The sequence below is a fragment of the Salmo salar genome, chromosome 12, assembly GCF_965601325.2.
Source record: "Salmo salar chromosome 12, fSalSal1, whole genome shotgun sequence".
Lineage (NCBI taxonomy): Eukaryota > Metazoa > Chordata > Actinopteri > Salmoniformes > Salmonidae > Salmo > Salmo salar.
Window position 1 is genome coordinate 22,643,773 of NC_138302.1, and position 18,495 is coordinate 22,662,267.

Below are 18,495 nucleotides of genomic sequence, written 5' to 3' on the forward strand. Positions count from 1 at the left end.
AGGTAATTGAGGTAATTATGTACATGTAGGTAGAGTTATTAAAGTAGCTATGCATAGATAATATCAGAGAGTAGCAGCAGGGGGGGATGCAAATAGTCTGGGTAGACATTTGATTAGCTGTTCAGGAGTCTTATGGCTTTGGGGTACCATCATCACCATCATCAAGAACACCATCACCACCATCATCACCACTATAATTGCATTGATCTGCAACGCACCTGAATTTGACCAATGATGCATGAAAGTCGTCTGTTGCGTTGAATGGACTGATGTGAGCGCGCCCACAGTCAAAAGCCAATGGTCTCCTTTATAGCCGATCTATCCATCTGTAGTTACAACGTGACCGCGCCCCGCCAGCCGCCAGCAGCGCAGTAGCTATATCATATGACTCAAAGCGTTCCGACTTCATTCACCACGGAGATCACAGTCTACAGCGGACCCGCTTTGAAGGGATCTAATAGGCTACAAAAACCGTTTGAGAAGAACAACCGGGACATGCGGACGGCTTGACATTATTTTTGATCTATTCTCCATTTGCTGATATAAACAGGACATAACGTTTATATTTTTGGAAGTCTCCCATAAATGTATGGATAGTGAAATATTATATTCTCAGAGAATTGTATCAACATGCATAAAGGATTAAAACACTAAAATGTGTCACAACGAGACGTCTTCACTTCAAGTGGATTATAGCCTAATCGACAAAATGATTACATTTCTCAATTCTGGAAGTTCTTCTAAGCATAGATAGCTCTTGCCTCAGGTGCCGTAACTCCCGACCCATCTCCTGCTCCTGTGTTGCTTCTGTGGCCAAAAGCGGAGTAGGAAACCCAACTGACTTCAATAAACGTCAGTCTTAAATGTAAACCTAAATGAACACCCAATAAAATCACACTGTTAGCCTCGCCATGTTGCCTATAACAGCCAAATAATTCGGACTACCGGCTGTAGAGTCGTGGAGGTAGTGGTTCCACCCGAGGGATGGTACTGGATTCCCGTGGTTTGGGAGCGACGCCTCAGCTCCTGGTTCTGGAACGGTGTTGGTGGAACTACTGGAACTTTCTCTCGTTCTGGAGCCCAAAGGACCCGAAGGGAGATGAGAACCGCTTTTGTGAGCTTCCTCCTCGCCTGCTTATTGTGCCCGTTACGCACCGCCGCTGAGGTAAAGGACTATTATACGAGTTTTGGTTTGTACGCTATGTAGGGGCCAATTCTGTTCAAATTGTGCCGTTTTTAGTGCAACGCTTACTTCGTTGGCAGGTGCATTGTTCGTTCGTTCATGCTCCACTTATGCATAATTATGCACAAAACTCCAGAGTAGCGTTGCTGTAACTCCGTCCAAAAAGTACATGACAATAGGGGGAATCTATGGCTTCTAGCAACAAGCGCAAACTAAGTGTGCATTATACCACCCCCTTAATTGTGCACATATTTGTGCTTAAAACACTTCTTCAGCGCTACATAGTCACGCTCATATCACTTCTATAGCCGCGCTATCCATTACGGTACAATAACGTCTGTGTAGGTAATAAAGTGCTGTTATTTTAATTTCAATGTTTTCCTTTTCTTGTAGGAGGCCCCACTCCCCCGGGAGCTGTTGGAGCGGCTGTCCCGCAGTGAGATCCGCAGCATCAGCGACCTCCAGCGGCTCCTGGAGCTAGACCTGGATGGTAGGCCTAAAGCCTCTTATATCAGTCTTCATTCAATAGCTTTATTACACAGCCTAGGGCTTGGCCTCAGTAAAGACACTGAACTGAGCTCAACACAACATGCCAGAAGTAGCCTACAAGGTTTTGGATCGAATCAAAACGGGTTCTATTGCTTGCTACATATATGGCACCCCTAAATGTTCTATATAGAACCCTCTTATAGGGTTGGTTGATCAGAACCCCATGGGTTCTTATTCACTGACCCAACATTTGTTCTATATAGAACCTTAAGGGGTGCCATATATGAAGCAAGCATAGAACACTTTTTGGTTCTATCCAGAACCTTTTTTTCTAAGAGTGTACCCTAGGAGGAGAGAGGTGTAAAGAGGTGCTATGGCTGTGTCTTGTTTGTGATAGGCTGTTAGCCTGTGGGCAACTTGGACAGGTTTGTCTGCCACATAAGAGATGTTGAATTAGACGAGTTACTTCCTGCAGCTTAGAGGGAGAGAGTGGATGAATCTCCATTGGATGTTTCCCCGGCCATGAGCACGCCCCTCTCGGGCGGGAACTAAAAGACGTCTCACCAGCTTCTGGGAGTTGTCTCTGTCCCGCTGCTCGCGGCACTAGGGCGGACAGCCACCATGAACCTGGTGACTGCTGCTTGTGTCAAGACTTTTGATCTGTTTCACACTTTTTATTCCACGTGAAATGAACTTTAGGAAAACTGAACACGTAACTGGAGTCTGGTCGAATAAGGGGGAAGGTGTGGACAAGGGCTTGAAACATACCCTAATGAAACGTTTCAAGCCATTCATTGTTAGGCTACTTAGTAAGCTCACTCCATCCTGCATTCTTAAGTTCTTATCATTTTTTCATCATTTTTCATTTGGTCTTGACTACACCCCACCATTCATTCTGGCATTATTGAAATGCAAATAGGCCTGTCTGCTACTCAGCTGTCTCCTCGGTGCTGGGGGGTCAAGTGGCTGTAGGCTTTATGCTGCTGTCATACTGTCCATTATTTGTGGAGCAGCAGTGTAAGGCTGAATGACACACACACACACACACACACACACACACACACACACACACACACACACACACACACACACACACACACACTGAGGGCTGAATGGCTGCTGTTTTGGTATGTATAATTCATGGTGAAATTCCTGAGTGTCAGGAGGAAGGAGCGAGGAGGCTTTGTGTTGGTCAAGACATACAGCAAGCACTTAAGTTCCTGCACGTAAGTGCAGTCACACACACACACTTGCAAGGAACACACACACAGACACACACAATCACACACACACCCTCTACAGTCTACACTCTCTGTGGGGTCAGTATTTGGGTAGCAAAAATATATACTTTGAGAGAGAGACCCCAAACAGGTCAATACAGAGCTGAAAGGACAAACAAGGTCATTTTGAAGTGAAAGGTTCTTTACACACACCCGACTAACAACCAGAGCTGTTAGATTGGATAGCAGAAGGCTTATGGTTGTCATGGTGACAATAAGGGATTGTTCATTTACAGAGGGGTCACAGTTATTTTGAGCTCAAGCTGAGTTCAAGCTTCTCTCTCCATTCAGTGTTGCTCTGCTTCTGAATGGCCCAGCTAGTGTAGGGATAACATGAGATTGATGTTGTTGTGGTCAACAGAGAATGAGGTGATAGGGGAGAACAAACAGAGGTACCACAACAAGGCCCTACTCACAGCTGGAGAGCTCTCAGACACACTCCAGGCGCAAGAGGAGCATCGGTAAGTGTGTGTGTGTCTTTGTAGTTGTGTTCATGCATACCTGTGGAATTTGTGTGTGTGTGTGAGAGAGAGAGAGAGAGAAAGAGAAAGAAAGTGAGAGAGAAAGTGAGAGAGAAAGAACGTGTGTGTCTGTTTGAGTATTTGCCTCTTTCCGTCTATATCCCATCTACTGTATGTCTACGTGTCTGTCTCTGTGTGTGTCTCTGTGTGTGTCTCTGTGTGTGTGTGTGTGTGTGTGTGTGTGTGTGTGTGTGTGTGTGTGTGTGTGTCTCTGTTTGTGTGTAAGTATACACCAACACTACCTTCTCTCTATGCTGTCATGTTTCACCTTTAACCTCTCCCCCTCCCCTTTGACCCCAGAGGAGGCGTTACCCGCGGTGTGTAAGACTCGTACTGTGATCTACGAGATCCCTCGGAGCCAGGTGGATTCCACCTCCGCTAACTTCATCATCTGGCCTCCCTGTGTAGAGGTGAAGAGATGTACCGGATGCTGCAACACCAGCAACATGCACTGCCTGCCCTCCCGCAAGCACCACCGCACTGTCAAGGTAGGAGAGAGCTACACGTTCTCTGAACACACACACACACACACACACACACACACACACACACACACACCACACACACACACACACACACGCACACACACACACACTTGCAGCAGCTCAACCATTCAACCCCTTTCTACTAGTCCAACTCCCCTTAGCTAGGTCTGCCTGGCTAGGTGTGTGTGTGTGTGTGTGTGTGTGTGTGTGTGTGTGTGTGTGTGTGTGTGTGTGTGTGTGTGTGTGTGTGTGTGTGTGTGTGTGTGTGTGTGTGTGTGTGTGTGTGTACAGTAGAATAATAGTGAAGACATCTAAACTATGAAATAACACATATGGAATCATGTAGTAACCGAAAAAGTGTTAAACAAATCAAAATATATTAATATGAGATTCTTCAAAGTAGCCACCCTTTGCCTTGATGACAGCTTTGCTCACTCTTGGCATTCTCTCAACCAGCTTCACCAGGAAGATAGTAAAGAAAAACACTTGAATGAGTAGGTGTGTCCAAACTTTTGGTGTGTGTGTGTGTGTGTGTGTGTGTGTGTGTGTGTGTGTGTGTGTGTGTGTGTGTGTGTGTGTGTGGGCCAGGCCAGGAGACTCCCTTGCGACCACAGGAACATAATCATTTGTATTTCATCTCTGCCAGGGCTGGCACATAACAGCAAGTAAACCCTGCCATCTAAAACCCACACACACTGCCAACTGGAAGCTCTGCTCAGTGTGTGTGAGAGAGAGAGAGGAGTGAGACGGTGTGTGTGCTCATGCGCTAAGGATTTCCAGCCAGTTTAGCATGGTCTGAGCCGAGGAGGATAGTGGGTGTGTTGATGATCTCAGTGCTTCAGTGTACTCACTACAGGGGTTATTTTGTTTTCCCCACTCCCTGTTTTCCTCTGAGTGAATGGCTCCTCAGTCCTCTGTCTATTAAAAGACTAAAGATGCTGTCTGTTTGGCTTAGCTGTTCCTTGTATGTTTGTGTGTGTGTGTCTGTTTGGCTTAGCTGTTCCTCAGACAGTTCACACAGAGGAAGAAGTTGTGATTTCTGGGTGCTGAGGTAGTCCCTCCTTGTTTAGGTAAATGCTATTATGTTTAGTTCCTAATGAATACAATCTGAACTGAACTGTTTAGGTCAAAGTTCTTCTGTTTAGTTCCTAATGAATACAATCTGAACTGAACTGTTTAGGTAAAAGTTCTTCTGTTTAGTTCCTAATGAATACAATCTGAACTGAACTGAACTGTTTAGGTCAAAGTTCTTCTGTTTAGTTCCTAATGAATACAATCTGAACTGAACTGTTTAGGTCAAAGTTCTTCTGTTTAGTTCCTAATGAATACAATCTGAACTGAACTGAGCTGGCTGAGGCAGCACTATCTGCTGTAGACCTCAGATAGAGATCATATGCAGAAATAGAGGGTCAAAGGTCATAGGCATCCCTGTAAATAAGAGCCGTAACTATTGGAGGGAATCTAACTGTGCGTAAATGTACAGAAAGAGAGTGAGAAAGAGAGAAGCAGTGTTTTTGAAGGGGTGAGGGATGGTCGGATAGAGAGAGCAGAGGGATGAGAGGAATGGACAGATGAGGCACGAGAGTAGCATGAAGTAAGCGGGGTGGTGAGGAGAGATGAGGAGGGATAGAGAGAGCAGAGGGATGAGGGGAATGGATAGATGAGGAGAGAAGGGAGGGATAGAGAGAGCAGAGGGATGAGAGGAATGGACAGATGAGGAGAGAAGGGAGGGATAGAGAGAGTAGAGGGATGAGGGGAATGGATAGATGAGGAGAGAAGGGAGGGATAGAGAGAGCAGAGGGATGAGAGGAATGGACAGATGAGGAGAGAAGGGAGGGATAGAGAGAGCAGAGGGATGAGAGGAATGGACAGATGAGGAGAGAAGGGAGGGATAGAGAGAGCAGAGGGATGAGAGGAATGGACAGATGAGGAGAGAAGGGAGGGATAGAGAGAGCAGAGGGATGAGAGGAATGGACAGATGAGGAGAGAAGGGAGGGATAGAGAGAGCAGAGGGATGAGAGGAATGGACAGATGAGGAGAGAAGGGAGGGTGCAGATTTGATCCCCTTTTGATACTCAATATTAGATGAAAGGGTCTCTCTCTCTCTCTCATTCGTTTTCCTTTTCTTCATTCATTCTTTCTTTCTCTTTGTCTTTGACAGAGAGGAAATCAAAAGATAAGTCTCCCGTATATCCTGAGATTCAACTACAGAGACAGGACTATGGAGAGGAAACACACACACGTACACACGTATGCACACACACATGCACACGCACACACTTTCACACGCTGCGTGACATCCAGGAGAAGCCTTCGAGGGTGTGTGAATGTGTGTGTGCACGTGCATGCTAGCTTGCCCGTCTCTGCTCTTCCAGAAACCATTCACCAGTACCAGAACAGCGGACCGTTGTTTTTCAATGGCTCATACTGGTCTTGACTCTGTGTATTAATCTCCCATGGTTTCTCTGTGTCCACTGTCTGTTTCCCTCCATTCCAGTTTCCACTGGTGGGACAGAGACAAAGGTTCCATTGTTATGTCTGACATGATGATGACTTTCTGGAGAAATAACAGCTAGAAGGTCATAATCATATTAATATGACCTGGTGGTTTACTGAGAACCCAAACACACCTCGTGTTACACACCTTTGAGTTGACTCGTGTCTTATTCCCTGTATTTCATTTGACAGGAAGGAAACTTAGAAACTCCCTCAGGCTGCATCTCAATAGCCTACAATGGGTTCTTCTCCATGTCTCCTCCCTTTCACATACAGATGTAGGATCTTAATTTGAGCCAGTTTGCAGCAGGAAAATAATCAGTCAGCAACAGGAAATGTGAATTATTATGTGGATTATAATTAATTAACATTTTATGTAGGGGTTGCTACATTTTTTCGTAAGGAAAAATCAAGCCTGACATTTTAAAGTGGAAATTACAAACTTTAGAAGCCTTTTTAAATTCTCAGCAACAAAAGAGTGATCAAATTCAGAGCCTACATCTGTACACTGCCCTGTAAGCACAGGGAAAGTAAGTAGCATGGCATCTGTCCAGTTGTTTCCTATCAGCGCAGAATCAGATGAAGGAAATTACACAAGGAGAAAAAGCCTTAATTACAACATGGAGAGGGAGCGTCTCCAGTCCATACCATTGAGATGCCTTACCTCACCTGAACCTCTGTACCAATAACAGTGTTACTGTCTCTGCTGTGCTCTTCTGGTTCATGTTGTAACATAGCAGCACCTTTCTGTGTGTGTGTGTGTGTGTGTGTTGTCTTTGTGTATGTTCAGACTTGAAAGAGAATAGAGGCTTGTACAATCAGTCCTGAAGCTCAAGCAGGCTTGGCTCACTTTTTGAGAGAACACTAATGTGTGTGTGCTTGCTTACGTGTGTGTTAGTGTACGAGGGGTGTGTGTGTGTCAGGTTTGGTATCCTTCCATTACCTCGAAAAGAGGAGATTCTCCAGAACTCATTCTGATCTCTTTCTCCCTCCCTCTCCAGGTGGCTAAGGTGGAGTATGTGAGGAGGCGTCCTAAACTAAAGGAGGTGCTGGTGCGGCTGGAGGAGCACCTTGAGTGTATATGCACCTCCAAACGACACATCAAGGAACTCTACGAGATAGACAATGGTAAATATCTCACTATACTCTACTGCATACAGCGTGTGCTTCAGCTTCTGTCTGAGAGTGTCTCTCTACACTGATATAAACTGAGAACAGTTGAGGAATTTAAATGATTCTCCCTCAGGGTATTCCACTTTTCAATCCCCTTTTTTCTTTATAGATCCCCCTCTTCCCCCTCCTCCCCCTTCATTCACAGGACCCAGTAGGACCAAGGGTAAAGGGAGGAAACGTAAAAACCTCAAAGAATTTCTCATACCTTTCTCGGGCATGTGGAAAAACATGAGTGTTTATTAGTGTCATTACGGTAGGCATTAGCACTACAGCCAATCAATGATCTGGGTTTAAACGCCAAATCATTTGAATCGCCAATCAGTGACCAGTATCAATCGAACAGGAAGAGGGGGCTGAAATTAGGAAGTGGTTTTAATTGGTGACTGGTGCCTTGGCTGATTACATTGGGTATGGAGGTTGTATTTGGTGGTGAAAGATGGGGGTGCTAAAGATTCATTGTTTTAAGTGGTGAACATTTGACATTGGGGGGATGACTTCTATTGTCTGATTGGCTAAGCTAACGTTTGGTACCTATTTCTCTTCTCTCATCAGGCGTAAGGTGAAGAAAGATGGACGGAAGAGAGAAGAGTGAAAGAGAGGAAGAGGGATGAGAACATCTTTTCAACAGAAACGTTCATGTTTCTCAGACTGAGATATGAACAGCCACGTTGTGCGGGATGGCAACAACAGAAGTGGGCAGAGGACAGAGAACGTCAAAATAACATCAAAATATTGCCAGGATCGTGAATGATGTTTCTGGAAGATGCAAATAAGAACTTTGGTATTAGGAGTGGGTGTGGCTTCGATTTGATGATTGACAGGTGTCAAATAACATGACTATGCCAACTGGGAGAAGAAGAGAGGTAGATGATTGGATACTGGAGGACTATGGGAGTTACAGTCTTTATATAAAGGACTTGTGACTACAAGACTACTCCCATGATTTTGGATTACAAGCGGTTTGGAATCCTCCCAATCATTTCGGATGCTTCTGGATTTTTCCATCGGATTCCGAGGACAGTGACTGGGAATATGTTTTGTACTCTCCTTCTGGAACGGAAGGAAGTCACCTACATGATGTATATCCTCTTATTTTTGTAACCCTGGTTTTCTATTACTGACTGACTTCTTGATTCGTTTCTGGTATGTTATTCACATAAAGGAAGGTTTAAAACAACTGCTACATCAGTTACAAGTTACTAATAAACTATTTATAATGTCAATATGTTACAATGTCTTTAGTTTTTGCCGAGAGAGAGAGAGAGAGAGAGAGAGAGAGAGAGAGAGAGAGAGAGAGAGAGAGAGAGAGAGAGAGAGAGAGAGAGAGAGAGAGAGAGAGAGAGAGAGAGAGAGAGAGAGAGAGAGGAGAGAGAGAGAGAGAGAGAGAGAGAGAGAGAAACCCCTTTAGGCAGATATTAATTAACATGAACTTTATTGAGAGAGGGAGAAATCTTAGTACATCTTAAGGAGTCACCTCTTATGACCCATACTGAGACACTTTGAACATGAAACCCCTGTGAACTAGTAACTGAGAATATCTCTGCTCTCGCTCATACATACCTTCAATACAGAGAGGAAGGAGGTCGATATCAAGACCAGTACACTGCTAATGCCAAAGCAACTCTCAGGTTATAGAGCAGGGCCTGTATTCTAAAGCGTCTCAGAGTAAGAGTGCTGATCTCAGATCAGGTTCCACCTGTTCATTGTAATCTTATTCATTATGATCTAACAGGCTACACTGATCCTAGATCAGCAATCTTTTCTGAGACACTTTGTCAATACAGGCTCAGGTAACGGTTTTACTAAGAACACTTAATATATGAATAAGATAATGTTATTATTGTACTGTCTCAGTATGGGATAAGATACTGTGTTTAGGAAAATAGTAAAAAGTCAATGTTGTTGAAAATGATATTCTATTCTGCTATTATTATCCTGTAACTTTTCAAAGAAACCCAGAGGCTGACTTAGTTTCAACATATAAATCACTTCAAGTTCTCACAGAAAGGAAATAACTTTGATAATACAGTATTCGTGTAAAATGTGCAGTTGTTACATCTTAATCAGTGATACCTTAGTTGAAATGGTAATATGGCATCTCTTTAGTTCCCACAATCCACCAGTGTTATAAGATGCCATGGACGGACAGTACCGGCTCCATTGGTTTAGCAAGACTTTTATTTAGTGAATAAACCAGTGAAATAGAGGAAGGATTGTGTGCCTTTGGGGTTTCTCAAAATGATATTTACCCTCTTTGCCAAACCATAAACTGCTCCCCCATAATCCTTTTCCAAACCCAAACTACAGGCCAAAATGCAACCCTCGGAGCCAGAAGCTAGCCTTTCTCTCGCTCTGTCTCTGTGTTATTATGACGTTACAGTCTATGTTGGCGGTTACACGGTACTCACTCCCAGTCAAACTCCCCTTCACATGTCCTAATGTCAAAAGATAATCATGACATAGCATAAAAATGCTACGATTTAATGAGTGTCACAGTGGACTATATTCATAACAAACAAAGAACAAAACTAATGTTTGTCGGGTTGTGGTGTGGTTTTAAAAGGAGGCGACACAAACACAGACAGACTTCATATTAGTTTGAGGTTGGGTTACATAACCAGATGTTGCCAGGGTACTTCTCTTGGATCGCTTGATATAAACGCTTACTGAAGACGTTTGCCAATATTCCAAACAGACTGACTGGGCTTTTGGACACGGACACGGACACGGACACACACACACACACACACACACACACACACACACACACACACACACACACACACACACACACACACACACACACACACACACACACACACACACACACACACACACACACACACACACACACACACACACACACACACACACACACACACACACACACACACACACACACACACACACACACGGCTTTTGGACTGGAGTGCCCGCTCGCTGCAATACATACACTTCCTAATTGAGTGAGTTATACAGTACTGCAGGACAAAGGGGACACTGTGTATGGTGTGTCGGATAAAAGCCCTTATGCTTTCATTCTACATTATGTTACAAATCTACCATACGGGTCAGAGTCTGAGAGAGAGATTTTAACATACTGTACACATGCTATGGTTGTCCAGCCTTTACCATGAGAGAGAGAGAAAGAGGGACAGAAAGAGGGAGAGAGAGGGATAGAACATGAGAGAGGTAGAGAGAGAGAGAGCAATGGAGTAGGAGAGGATAGGAAGAGCGAGAGATCAAATCAAACTTTAAAATGTCCCTCTCTCTTTCCTTCCATTCAAATAAAATCAAATTGTATGTCACATGCTTTGTAAAAAACAGGTGTAGACTAACAATGAAATGCCAAATCCCAACAATGCAGAGTGAAAAAAAGAGGAATATTAGAAATATAACAACATGACACATTGAGTAACGATAACTTGGCTAACAGGGTACCAGTACCGAGTCCCTGTGCAGGGCTATGAGGTAATTCAGATAGATATGGGTTAGGGTTTGGCCGGGGTAGGCCATCATTGTAAATAAGAATTTGTTCTTAACTGATTTGCCTAGTTAAATAAAGGTTAAATTAAAAAACTTTTTTTTTAAAGTATATGTAACTACAGTAATTATTTAGCAGTCTTATGGCTTGGGGTAGAAGCTGTTCAGGGATCTGTTGGTTCCAGACTTGGTGCATCGGTATGGCTTTCCATGCGGTAGGAGAGGGAACAGTCTATGACTTCGGTGGCTGGAGTCTTTGACCATTTTTAAGGCCTTCCTCTGACACCGCCTGGTATAGAGGTCCTGGATGACAGGGAGCTCGGCGCCAGTGATGTACCCTCTGTAGTGCCTTGCGGTCGGATGCCAAGAAGTTGTCATAGAAAGCGGTGATGCAGCCGGTCAAGGTGCTCTCAATGGTGCAGCTGTAAGACTTTTTGAGGATTTGAGGATCATGGCAAATCTTTTCAGCCTCCTGAGGGGGAAGAGGCGTGATTGTGCCCTCTTCACGACTGTGTTGGTGTGTGCGCACCATGTTAAGTTCTCAGTGATGTGGACACCGAGGAACTTTAAGCTCTCGACCTGATCCACTACAGGCCCGTCGATGTGAATGGGGGCGTGCTCGGATCTCTGTATCCTATAGTCCACCATCAGCTCCTCTGTCTTGCTGACATTGAGTGAGAGGTTGTTGTCCTGGTACCACACTGCCAGGTCTCTGACCTCCTCCCTATAGGCTGTCTCATCAGCTCCTCTGTCTTGCTGACATTGAGGGAGAGGTTGTTGTCCTGGTACCACACTGCCAGGTCTCTGACCTCCTCCCTATAGGCTGTCTCATCAGCTCCTCTGTCTTGCTGACATTGAGTGAGAGGTTGTTGTCCTGGTACCACACTGCCAGGTCTCTGACCTCCTCCCTATAGGCTGTCTCATCAGCTCCTCTGTCTTGCTGACATTGAGTGAGAGGTTGTTGTCCTGGTACCACACTGCCAGGTCTCTGACCTCCTCCCTATAGGCTGTCTCATCAGCTCCTCTGTCTTGCTGACATTGAGTGAGAGGTTGTTGTCCTGGTACCACACTGCCAGGTCTCTGACCTCCTCTCTATAGGCTGTCTCATCATTGTTGGTGATCAGGCCTACCACTGTTGTGTCGTCAGCAAACTTAATGATGGTGTTGGAGTCGTGTTTGACCATGCGGTCGTGGGTGAACAGGGAGTACAGGAGGGGACTAAGCACGCACTCCTGAGGGGCCCCAGTGTTGAGGGTCAGCATGGCGGATGTGTTGTTGCCTACCCTTTTACCTAGGGGCGGCCCGTCAGGAAGTCCAGGATCCAGTTGCAGAGAGAGGTGTTTAGTCCCAGGGTCCTTAGCTTAGTGATGAGCTTTGAGGGCACTATGGTGTTGAACGCTGAGCTGTAGTCAATGAACAGCATTCCCACATAGATGTTTCTTTTGTCCAAGTGAGAAAGGGCAGTGTGGAGTGCAATAGAGATTGTGTCATCTGTGGATCTGTTGGAGCGGTATGCAAATTGGAGTGGGTCCAGGGTGTCTGGCATGATGGTGTTGATGTGAGCCATGACCAGCCTTTCAAAGCACTTCATGGCTGTAGATGTGAGTGCTACAGGGCGATGGTACTTGAGACAAGTTGCCTTGGCGTTCTTGGGCACAGGGACTATGGCGGTCTGCTTGAAACATGTAGGTATTACAGACTGGGTCAGGGAGAGGTTGAAATGTCAGTGAAGACACTTACCAGCTGGTCAGCGCATAGGGCGGAGCGAGAGAGTGAGGGAGAGATAGGGGAGAGAGACAGAGAGCGAGGGAAAAAGGGGGAGAGGGAGGGAGAGTAAAAAGTGGACAAGATGTGGTGAGACCCAGATGTGGAATTAAGATTGTGAGCGAGGGAGGGAAAGTAGAGAGAGAAAGAAAGAAAGAAAGAAAGAAAGAAAGAAAGAAAGAAAGAAAGAAAGAAAGAAAGAAAGAAAGAAAGAAAGAAAGAAAGAAAGAAAGAAGGAACGAAGGAACGAAGGAAAGAGGGAACGAAGGAACGAAGGAAAGAAAGAGAGACAGATGGGGTTTAAGATTGTGTGTAAGAGGGTTTGAAAGGTGAGAGGAAGGGGGTGAAATGAAAAAGAGGAGAGAGGGATGGAGAGAAAAAGAGGGAGAGCGGGGAAACCCCAGCTAAAGCCGTAGCTCGACAAAGCCAGATTAACTCTCCGCTGGGTTTCTAGCTGAAATCTGAAAGGGTCAGTGTTCTACAGGCCATGTACGACCTGCTATAAGTCTCTGTCGCCAGACAACTGATCTAGGATCAGATTACACTTGGCCCCAATCCTAACCGCAACCATTAGCGGCTGAGAGATCTGACCCCAGATCAATGGTTAGGAGAAAACGTCAACCTCGTATTATAAGCCGAGCAGCTACTGTTCTGGCTTTACTGTAGGGTTTCATCAGTGACTAAGCTAGATTGCTTAGTCAACTGCTGTAACAAGTCTGTGTACGCTGCCGATTTGATTTGATTGTCCCATGTAATCCTGAACACTGTAGCCTGAATCCCAGCTCTATTTCAGTGATGACCTGAAATGAAGGTGTAACACAGAACATCTACAGGTAACTGCCTAAATAATGGAAACACTTGAGGAAATGAGGGATACAAAGTATATTGAAAGCAGGTGCTTCCACACAGGTGTGGTTTTCTGAGTTAATGAAGCAATTAACATCTCATCATGCTCAGGGTCAGGTTTAAAAATGCTGGGCAGGCCATTATTTTGGGCATTATTTTGGCTACCATGCCAATGCCCCCATAGGAGGACAATGAGCCCATCCACAGGGCGTGAGTGGTCACTGAATGGTTTGATGAGCATGAAAATTCATCCAATTAAACACTTATGGGGGATTCTGGAGTGGTGCCTGAGGCAGCGGTTTCTACCAACATCAACAAAACACCAAATCATGGAATTTCTTGTGGAAGAATGGTGTCATATTCCTCCAATAGAGTTTAAAGTGCTGGTAGAATCTATGCCAAGTTGCATGAATCTGTTCTGGCTCGTGGTGGCCCAACGCCCTAAGCCACTTTATGTTGGCGTTTCCTTTATTTATACAGTGCTTTTTAAGTATGTGTAGGTGATCCCTACAAGAATTAAACCCAATACCTTAGTATTTTTGGGGGGGCTGTATCTTTTCATTTACACAACATGCCTAATACTTTGAAGATGCAAAATGTTTTTTATTGTGAAACAAACAAGAAATTAGACAGAAAAACGGAAAACTTGAGCGTGCGTAACTATTCACCCCCCCAAAGTCAATACTTTGTAGAGCCACCTTTTGCAGCAATTACAGCTGCAAGTCTCTTGGGGTATGTCTCTATAAACTTGGCACATCTAGCCACTGGGATTTTTTCCCATTCTTCAAGGCAAAACTGCTCCAGCTCCTTCAAGTTGGATGGGTTCCGCTGGTGTACAGCAATCTTTAAGTCATACCACAGATTCTCAATTTGATTGAGGTCTGGGCTTTGACTAGGCCATTCCAAGACTTTTAAATGTTTCCCCTTAAACCACTCAGGTATTGCTTTATCAGTATGCTTAGGGTCGTTGTCCTGCTGGAAGGTGAACCTCTGTCCCAGTCTCAAATCTCTGGAAGACTGAAACAGGTTTCCCTCAAGAATTTCCCTGTATTTAGTTGCATCCATCATTCCTTCAATTCTGACCAGTTTCCCAGTCCCTGCCTATGGTGTTCTCGGGGTGATGAGAGGTGTTGGGTTTGCACCAGACATAGGGTTTTCCTTGATGGCCAAAAAGCTCAATTTTAGTCTCATCTGACCAGAGTACCTTCTTCCATATGTTTGGGGAGCAGGCACATGCCTTTTTTCTTTAAGCAATGGCTTTTTCTAGCCATTCTTCCGTAAAGCCCAACTCTGTGGAGTGTACGGTTTAAAGTGGTCCTACGGACAGATACTCCAATCTCCGCTGTGGAGCTTTGCAGCTCCTTCAGGGTTGTCTTTGGTCTCTTTGTTGCCTCTCTGATTAATGCCCTCCTTGCCTGGTCCATGAGTTTTGGTGGGCGGCCCTCTCTTGGCAGGTTTGTTGTGGTCCCATATTCTTTCCACTTTTTAATAATGGATTTAATGGTGCTCCGTGGGATGTTCAAAGTTTCTGATATTTTTATATAACCCAACCCTGATCTGTACTTCTCCACAACTTTGTCCCTGACCTGTTTGGAGAGCTTCTTGGTCTTCATGGTGCCGCTTGCCTGGTGGTGCCCCTTGCTTAGTGGTGTTGCAGACTCTGGGGCCTTTCAGAACAGGTGTATATATACTGAGATCATGTGACACTTAGATTGCACACAGGTGGACTTTATTTAACAAATTATGTGATTTCTGAAGGTAATTGGTTGCACCAGATCTTATTTAGGGGCTTCATAGCAAAGGGGGTGAATACATATGCAAGCACGACTTTTCTGTTTTTAAATTTTTTATAATTCTTTAAGATAATAAATAAATGGATTCCAAACAAGTCATAACGGCTTCATTACAAAGTGCTTTAGGTGTTGATTCACATCCAGGAAATTGGAATGTTCTAAAAACATGTTCTGGAATCACAGCTTCCATTTATACACTGCTCAAAAAAATAAAGGGAACACTTAAACAACACATCCTAGATCTGAATGAAAGAAATAATCTTATTAAATACTTTTTTCTTTACATAGTTGAATGTGCTGACAACAAAATCACACAAAAATAATCAATGGAAATCCAATTTATCAACCCATGGAGGTCTGGATTTGGAGTCACACTCAAAATTAAAGTGGAAAACCACACTACAGGCTGATCCAACTTTGATGTAATGTCCTTAAAACAAGTCAAAATGAGGCTCAGTAGTGTGTGTGGCCTCCACGTGCCTGTATGACCTCCCTACAACGCCTGGGCATGCTCCTGATGAGGTGGCGGATGGTCTCCTGAGGGATCTCCTCCCAGACCTGGACTAAAGCATCCGCCAACTCCTGGACAGTCTGTGGTGCAACGTGGCGTTGGTGGATAGAGCGAGACATGATGTCCCATATGTGCTCAATTGGATTCAGGTCTGGAGAACGGGCAGGCCAGTCCATAGCATCAATGCCTTCCTCTTGCAGGAACTGCTGACACACTCCAGCCACATGAGGTCTAGCCTTGTCTTGCATTAGGAGGAACCCAGGGCCAACCGCACCAGCATATGGTCTCACAAGGGGTCTGAGGAGCTCATCTCGGTACCTAATGACAGTCAGGCTACCGCTGGTGAGCACATGGAGGGCTGTGCGGCCCCCCAAAGAAATGCCACCCCACACCATGACTGACCCACCGCCAAACCGGTCATGCTGGAGGATGTTGCAGGCAGCAGAACGTTCTCCACGGCGTCTCCAGACTCTGTCACGTCTGTCACGTGCTCAGTGTGAACCTGCTTTCATCTGTGAAGAGCACAGGGCGCCAGTGGCGAATTTGCCAATCTTGGTGTTCTCTGGCAAATGCCAAACGTCCTGCACGGTGTTGGGCTGTAAGCACAACCCCCACCTGTGGACGTCGGACCCTCATACCACCCTCGTGGAGTCTGTTTCTGACCGTTTGAGCAGACACATGCACATTTGTGGCCTGCTGGAGGTCATTTTGCAGGGCTCTGGCAAGGCTCCTCCTGCTCCTCCTTGCACAAAGGCGGAGGTAGCGGTCCTGCTGCTGGGTTGTTGCCCTCCTACGGCCTCCTCCACGTCTCCTGATGTACTGGCCTGTCTCCTGGTAGCGCCTCCATGCTCTGGACACTACGCTGACAGACACAGCAAACCTTCTTGCCACAGCTCGCATTGATGTGCCATCCTGGATGACCTGCACTACCTGAGCCACTTGTGTGGGTTGTAGACACCGTCTCATGCTACCATTAGAGTGAAAGCACCGCCAGCATTCAAAAGTGACCAAAACATCAGCCAGGAAGCATAGGAACTGAGAAGTGGTCTGTGGTCACCCCCTTCAGAACCACTCCTTTATTGGGGGTGTCTTGCTTATTGCCTATAATTTCCACCTGTTGTCTATTCCATTTGCACAACAGCATGTGAAATGTATGGTCAATCAGTGTTGCTTCCTAAGTGGACAGTTTGATTTCACAGAAGTGTGATTGACTTGGAGTTACATTGTGTTGTTTAAGTGTTCCCTTTATTTTTTTGAGCAGTATATTACAAAAAAAACACATATCTTTTCAATCCGCAAGACCACAGGAAAAGACCATGACCAAAGAAGCCATAATACCACAAGACCAACACATCAAGACCACACGACCATGCCCATCACCACAACATCATGAATTGAGCAAACGATATCTTAACCAATCAGAAGAAGCTGTTGTCCACTACCTCAGTGACTCAGCCGTTAGGGTCAGGGTAAAGGTCAGGGTTGAGTGTTAGGGATGTCAACTTGATAACCAGATAAACACAACTACCTCCCACTGCCACGTGATTCCCACTCACTCTGTCAACGTTCCCACCACCAGACACACCATTGGAATACCGCAGTATGTAACGGAAAGTGAATGGATGCTGCAGTAATATCAGAGACGGAAGAGGAAGTGAGATATCTCACTTGCTCCTTTTTTCTGATTAATGTACATTCAATGAACTAAGCAGACCAGACCCAGCTGCTAATGCATTGGTGCCTATGGGAGAGCCATCCCTTAAGCAGACCGGAAGTGTGACAATTTTTTTCAATGTTAAACAGCCTCCGTCAGACATCTTCATTTATCTACTTATTTATCTATCTTTGGTAATATGCCTCATCCTAACCCACCATAACAAATCAACTCATCCTCTTTTGTTGACTAATTTCCTGTGTTTGCGTCTCTTCTTCTCCTTCTTCCTGCCTGGAGGGCCATGGTGAATAAATTGACTATATCCCATAAAGGCTGTTTACCATTGGAAGAAATGGTCACAGTTCCATTCTACTTAAGGGATGGCTCTCCCATATGCACCAGTTGTCATAGTAACTGGGTCTGGTCTACTTAGCTCATTGACTGTATATGAACCAGAAAAAAGGAGCCTATGAAATGTCTCGCTTTGTCTCTGGGCCATAGACAGGGAGACTCTATAAGGACGCTGCTGACCTTCAAAACCACTAATCAAAATCTAAACTTGACCTTAACCAAACCTTTAACCCTTAACCCTGACCCTAACCCTAACCTTAAAGATGCATTCCGGGATCTTAAGCACTTGCTAATTCGTAACATATTGTACGAATTGGAAATCGTAATATACAGACCAAAAGTATGTGGACATCTGCTCGGTAAACATCTCATTCCAAAATCATGGGCATTAATATGGAGTTGGTCCCCCCTTTGCTGCTATAACAGCCTCCACTCTTCTGGGAAGGCTTTCCACTAGATGTTGGAA

General features: G+C 45.0%; 1 pseudogene across 1 annotated transcript; it reads left to right on the forward strand.

Annotated features, from left to right (window-relative positions):
- The first annotated feature begins 380 nt into the window (after nucleotides 1-380).
- LOC145859425 (platelet-derived growth factor subunit A-like) lies at nucleotides 381-8,850 on the forward strand (annotated as a pseudogene). Its single transcript, XR_014379662.1, has 6 exons — nucleotides 381-1,165; nucleotides 1,577-1,673; nucleotides 3,314-3,413; nucleotides 3,774-3,961; nucleotides 7,456-7,582; nucleotides 8,180-8,850. The product of XR_014379662.1 is annotated as a platelet-derived growth factor subunit A-like (transcript).
- The last annotated feature ends 9,645 nt before the right edge of the window (nucleotides 8,851-18,495 follow it).